Source organism: Sciurus vulgaris (assembly GCF_902686455.1).
Source record: "Sciurus vulgaris genome assembly, chromosome: 1".
Classification (NCBI taxonomy): Eukaryota; Metazoa; Chordata; class Mammalia; order Rodentia; family Sciuridae; genus Sciurus; species Sciurus vulgaris.
In genome coordinates, this window is record NC_136461.1 from 211,569,232 (window position 1) to 211,575,231 (window position 6,000).

Consider the following 6,000-nt stretch of genomic DNA (forward strand, 5'->3'; position numbering starts at 1 on the left):
ATTTCTTACCATCTTTTCTGTTTGGTCAACTTTGTTTTCAAGATTAAATATTTTGTCTTCAATATCTGAGGTTCTGTCTTCCAGGTGTTCTATCCTATTGGTTATGCTTTCTATGGAGTTTTTAACTTGGTTTATTATTTCTTTCATTTCAAGGATTTCTGTTTGGTTTTTTTTTCAGTATCTCTAACTTTATTGAAATGCTCTTTTGCTTCCTGTATTTGCTCTTTTAACTATTGATTGGTGCGTTCATTTAATACCTGCATTTGTTCTTTCATCTCCTCGTTTGCTTCCCTGATTGTTTTAATTATGTACATTCTGAACTCCCTTTCTGACATTTCTTCTGCTGTGCTGTCATTGGGTTTTATTGATATAGTATCTAGGTTTGTTTCAGACATTTTCTTCCCTTGTTTTCTCATATTGGTCAGATGTTAGTGGGACTCTGTGATATTGTAGATTTCCTCTGTTGTCTTATAGCGTTCTTGTAGATTTCCAGTGTATCACCTACCAGCCTTCAGTAGCCTGAAGTTTTGGAGTAACTTGATAATGTAGTGCTTCCAAAGAACGTTGCCCCTAGCCTGCTACTGGTTCCAGGGAGAGAGACCTGGAGAGGTCTCTTGCTGCCCAGCCCTGGTCCCAGAGGCTGCTTGCAGGTCGGAGGTCTCCACTGACTTGGGGACTTGTAGCTGGCTCTGTGTAGACAGGCTCTCACTGGGCGGTCTGCCCCGAGAAGCTAGCCTAGAAAGGAGCTTCCCGCCGGAGGGGGCTGGGCTGCTTGGGGAAGTCCCTGGCGCCCTGTGCTGGTCTCTGAAGCAACCTGCAGGCGGGCCGGAGCTGGCAGCGGGGCGGGCCAGAGCTGGCCACACTGCTTCTGTGCAAAAAGGCTCTCACTGGGGGGCCTGCTCCACGAGGCTGGAGAATCTGACCCTGTGGGAGGAGCCCACCACCACAGTGCTCAGAGCTGCCTGGGGGAGACTCTATCTGCCCTGCCCTACTCTAATAAGCCCCTCGAATCCAGGCCTGCCGCCCAACTGAGCTTCACTGGGTGGGGGAGACTCACCCCGTGCTTCTATTTTAGTCCGAGTCTCTCAGTGCCTCCCCTTCTTGAATCTTGGGTTCTGGAGCGACTGGAGATGCAGTCACCCTCTAGTCCGCCATCTTGGATCGCCCCGTGGAAAAAGCCTGCAGCTGGAGGGGGGCAAGGCTGCCTGGAGAGGTCTCTGGCTGCCCAGCCCAGGTCCCAGAAGCTGCTTACGGGTTGGAGGTCTCCACTGGCTTGGGGACTTCCCAAAACCTTTTCTGACAATGAGCTTCCAGTCTCCAGCAGGTGTCTCAGGATGGGATTTGCCCCACCTAAAGATGGGAGATACCGCTTCCAGGATTATCCAAGATGGCCGCTCTGGCTTCTAAATGTGTTGGCAAATGAGGGAGCTGCAGCTCTGGGTGTGGGCGTGTTCGGCTGGAGGTCCTGGAGGCAGGGTGCAGTTGGTCAGGCAGGGGTCCTGGAGGTCTGGTGTAGTTGGTGTGTTTGAGGGGTCCTGGCTGTAGGGAGCAGTCTGTCAGTCTGAGGGCCCTGGAGGAAGGGAATGGTCAGTCAGGTTGAGGGTTCCAGGATATGGGGCTCAGTCAGTCCAGCCAGGGATCCTACAGGTCCTGGCTGTTGTCTCAAAATGGTGGCAGCCATGTGTACCCAAACCTGCTGGTACTGTGACGGTGGACTTCCAGGCAACAGGAGGCAGCTGGTGATCCACTGGCCGTCTGTGGTCAGTCTACTAACTGCTGTTGGATGATTGGGAGGTGAACCTCGGGTGGTGGGTGATAGGTAGGTGAAAGGCAGGCGATGGACAGGCAAGAGACAGGCAAATGGCAGATGGCAGATGCCAGGCAGTGAGCAATCTGAACTCAAAAAGTAGTCAATATGCTGGCAGACTGCAGGTGATCACAGTAGACAAATGGGGTAAACAGCAGGGGATCCATAAGCAGAAAAACTGCCTCACAGAGAAACAGATATCCTCTGCTTGAAAATCAAGTTATGCAGTGAAAAGGAACACAGCCTCCCTCTCATCCACCATATTGGATCTCTCTCAGCTGACTCTTAAGAGTAGATGGGAACAAGGTCAGTTTTGATCAACTTGGTCCTAACCACCTGGGAGAAGAGAACAGCCTGAACACAGTCCTAAAGTAGATGGGAACAAGGTCAGTTTTGACCAACTTGGTCCTAACCACCTGGGAGAAGAGAACAGCCTGAACACAGTCCTACATGGACAGTTAAAGGGAAAAACAATATGACTTAAGACGTATACTTGTGTAAGCCCTGCCAAAGTAGGTAAAGCTGGAGGCTATAGAGTTCTTGTGTGAGAGTGCCTAATGATAAGGATTACAAGAGTCGCAAATGTGTCCTGAGTTAATTTGAGTCTGAGTTCATAGACTACCCGTCTTCCTGATCTCCCGCTTTATGAACTTGATATGTTTCACTGATGAGGTTATGAGTCACTGTCCCCAGCTTTTCAGAGACTGGGTGAAATACTAATTGCTTTTGTGCTAATTGTTTACCAAAAAGTAAGCTTTGCTGTCTTTCTAAAAAATTTTTTAATGTTGATAGATCTTTATTTTATTCATTTATTTCTATGTGGTGCCAAGACTCAAAACCAGTGCCTCGCACATGCTAGGCAAGTGCTCTCCCACGGCACCATTGCCCCAGCCCCAGGTTTGCTGTTTTATTGCTGTCTTCGCAGGATCTCTGCCTGTGGATGGCTTGTCCAGTCACCTGTCATCTGCCACTGTGGACCTCTGAGTTGCTCTGATGCTGACTGCCCTTAATTGTCCACACCCACCTGACAGAACAAGGACTTCCCCCAACCTTGCCCCCTTTCAGCAGGAAGCAGCTTGGAGATGTTGTCACTCATTTTTCCACAGAAATGGAATGTAGAAATTGATGGTGGGAAAATGTGACAGGGTCCACTTTATGCTTGGAACACAGCCCTGGCTGCTGGCCACTGCCACTCATTTTTAGACGGACATGCTTCTTTCTCTTCCTCTCCCCCTGCTCCTCCCTAATCTCTCCCCTCCCTAACCTCAGGGGAACAGGCTTACCTTTCTTCCCCATGAGGCAGACTTATCTGTCCCTGAGTGCACACCCACCCCAGGAAGGGAGGAATCCAGCCTGTGGGGAGGGCAGCAGAAGGCCTCAGAAATGCCTGTCTCCCGAGTTAACCAGTGAATACTACTCCAACAGAGAGCACGGGAACGTGGCCTTTGGGTCGCCTCTTTAACAGCCCCTGTTCCCACTGGCGGGCAGAATCACAGCCCCTGGGACAGGAGTGCCCTGTGCTTCTCCTTTGCTAGCAAAGCAATAAAACTTCTTTTTCCTTTTTCTCAGAATCTCATCTTCATTATTGAACTGGTATTGGGGAGAAGGACGGAGACTTCAATAACATCAGCTACTCGGAGGCTGAGGCAGGAGGATCCCAAGGAGGTGATTCAAAGGTTACATTCCAGGTGTGTCTTGGCAGGGTGGAATTCACTTGGGAGGTTTCTCAGATCACCATCCCTGAAATGTGGATTACCGCATTCCTGTGGTGGGTGCGTGCCCAGGACAGAAGACTGTAGGGTGGGGGAGAAGGGTGATCCTGTTTCCCAGAGATGAGTAAGAGGAAGATTAGGAAGGGGAGATTAGGGAGGGAGTGAGGTGGGGAGGAGAGGGAGGAGGCAGAAGGGAAAAACACACGTCTGCTTTAAAAGCAGGGCTAGGTTTGGAGCGTGAAGTGGACCGCTCTCACGGTCTGTGTGGCTGTGGATGCTGCAAGGGCATCCCACAGTCCTCTCGCTGAACGAGTCTCATGGCTCAGCGGCCCAGGCCTCACTGCTGGCCCCCCTGCCTGTTGGCCGGTGGTACAGGCGGTGGGGGGGTTGGTGTGTCTTCCAAAGCCATGTTGCTCTTGATGCTACGGCCCCCTGAATTGTCCCTCTTTCCATCTGCCACCAAGCCCCACAGGGTGTCACTTGTTCCTGTTAGTCTGGTCCCCTTGGCACCTGCTCGCAGGCCCTCTGCCAGCCAGGACACTGTGCTGCCCCGGCTCCCTCCGTCCCAGACAGGCCACTGAGCAGACTTCCCTCTGAGGGGCTCTGTGCGGCTCCCCGTGCTCCTGGGCCCACCCCTCTCCTCCAGTTTCTGGGCAGGCCTGGGCTCTGCCAGAAGACCACCTCTGCCTTCTGCCCAGGGTGAATGACCTTTGTGGCATTTTCCTCCTGTGTATGTGGAGCTCAAGGGAAGAGAGGTTCTGCGGGCTCCCCTGTTGTATGCATGACTTTTCCTTGCTAGAGAGAGTAAACAGATTTGGATCTAGGCAGCTGAAGTTGTTCCAGGGCACTGCAGAATCCAGTAGGCTTTTGTGTTTGCTTTTTTAAAAAGAAAATTAAGCTCTCACTGGGTGTGGTTGTAATGTACAAAGCTGCTCCCCACCCTTTCCGTTGCAGCCCTTTCCCCGCCTCCCAACTACTGTCAGTCTGTGAACATCCTGGCTAGCTATTGGTTCATCAGTCAGCTTGCAAGTGTCCTTCTCCGTGATTGGTCCCCTGTTAGCCTGGCAGAATTCAACTGCTGCAGGGCAGCTACCCGCCCTCTCTTCTCTCTTGCTTTTCTCTCCCCCTGACTCTCTCTCTCCTCCTCGCTTTCCACTCTCTTTAGCGCACGCCCTTTCTCTTTCCCTTTCTTTTCCTCTCATTTTCTCTCTTACCCTGCAGGGAGACACTCTGTTTGCTTAATAAACTCCCTTACGTGATCCCCGCGTCGGGCGTGGTTTTCGGGGGACTCCTTGCAGTGGTGGTCTACACCTGTAGTCCTGCTGCTTGTGCACCACAAGGCAGGAGGGTTTCAAATTCAAGGCCAGCCTGGGTAACTCAGCCAGACCCTGTCTCAAAATAAAAATATTCAAAAGGGGACCCACCATTTGACCCAGCTATCCCACTGATCAATTCACAGCAGCCAGACTGTGGAACCAACCTAGATGCCCTTCAATTGATGAATGGATAAAGAAACTGTGGTATATATTGTGAATTGAGCAGCTATGAACATTGATGTGGCTGTATCACTGTAGTATGCTGATTTTAAGTCCTTTGGGTACAGGCCGAGGAGTGGGAGATACAACAAAAGGGGTGGAAATAGTGGTCACTAACAAAATGGGGGGAATGGATGTGCCTCGGGCCCTGGGCTGGACACAGCAGGGTCTCAGACACAGGGCCTCGCTGGGGACAGTGCCTGTGCACATGCAGGACAGCAGTCCCACTGACGGGCAGCCATTGGCACCAATACAAATGTGGGGAAGGTTTTAAAAATGGGAGAACCGACGGAAATTCTAAAACACTTTAAACTTAACAATTAACAAACAATTATAGGGGGAAACACATTTGGAATAAAGGTTAAGCAGTACCCAGGGAAACATTTATAGACATACAGACATTTAAGCATTCAGGGCAATTGAAATCCCAAAGGAAGAAGAAGCAGTGGCTCAAAAGGGGGTTAACCGGGCTGGGTTAGCTCAGAGCTATTCACCTAGCATGCTTGAAACCCGGACCTGGGTTCCGTCTCGTCTCCAGCTCTGCAATTTAATTAATTAAGTAAAAATAATCAAAACAAGGTTAACTGAGGAGCTATTCAAAGAGTCATAAAAAAAGAAAAATGAAATGTAAAAGTTTATAATAGCAGAGAATTAGTGAATGAAACATTCCATCTCAAAGTATAGAAATGAGTATTGAGAAAACATTAGAGTGGCACAATTTAGTGAAATGGAAGCCGGTGGTGCGGTGGCAGTGAGCACGAGCTGGACTTAACAGCAGAGGAGACCACCGGGGGAGCCCGGACAGGAGCAGCGCGAGCAGAGGACCTCAGACTGCAGGTGACACTTCTGACGAGAGGGAGGCCGGGCGCGCACACCTGTGCACTCAGCCACTCAGGAGGCCCAGGTAGAGGGTCACAAGTTCCAGGCCAGCCTCTGCGGCTCAGCA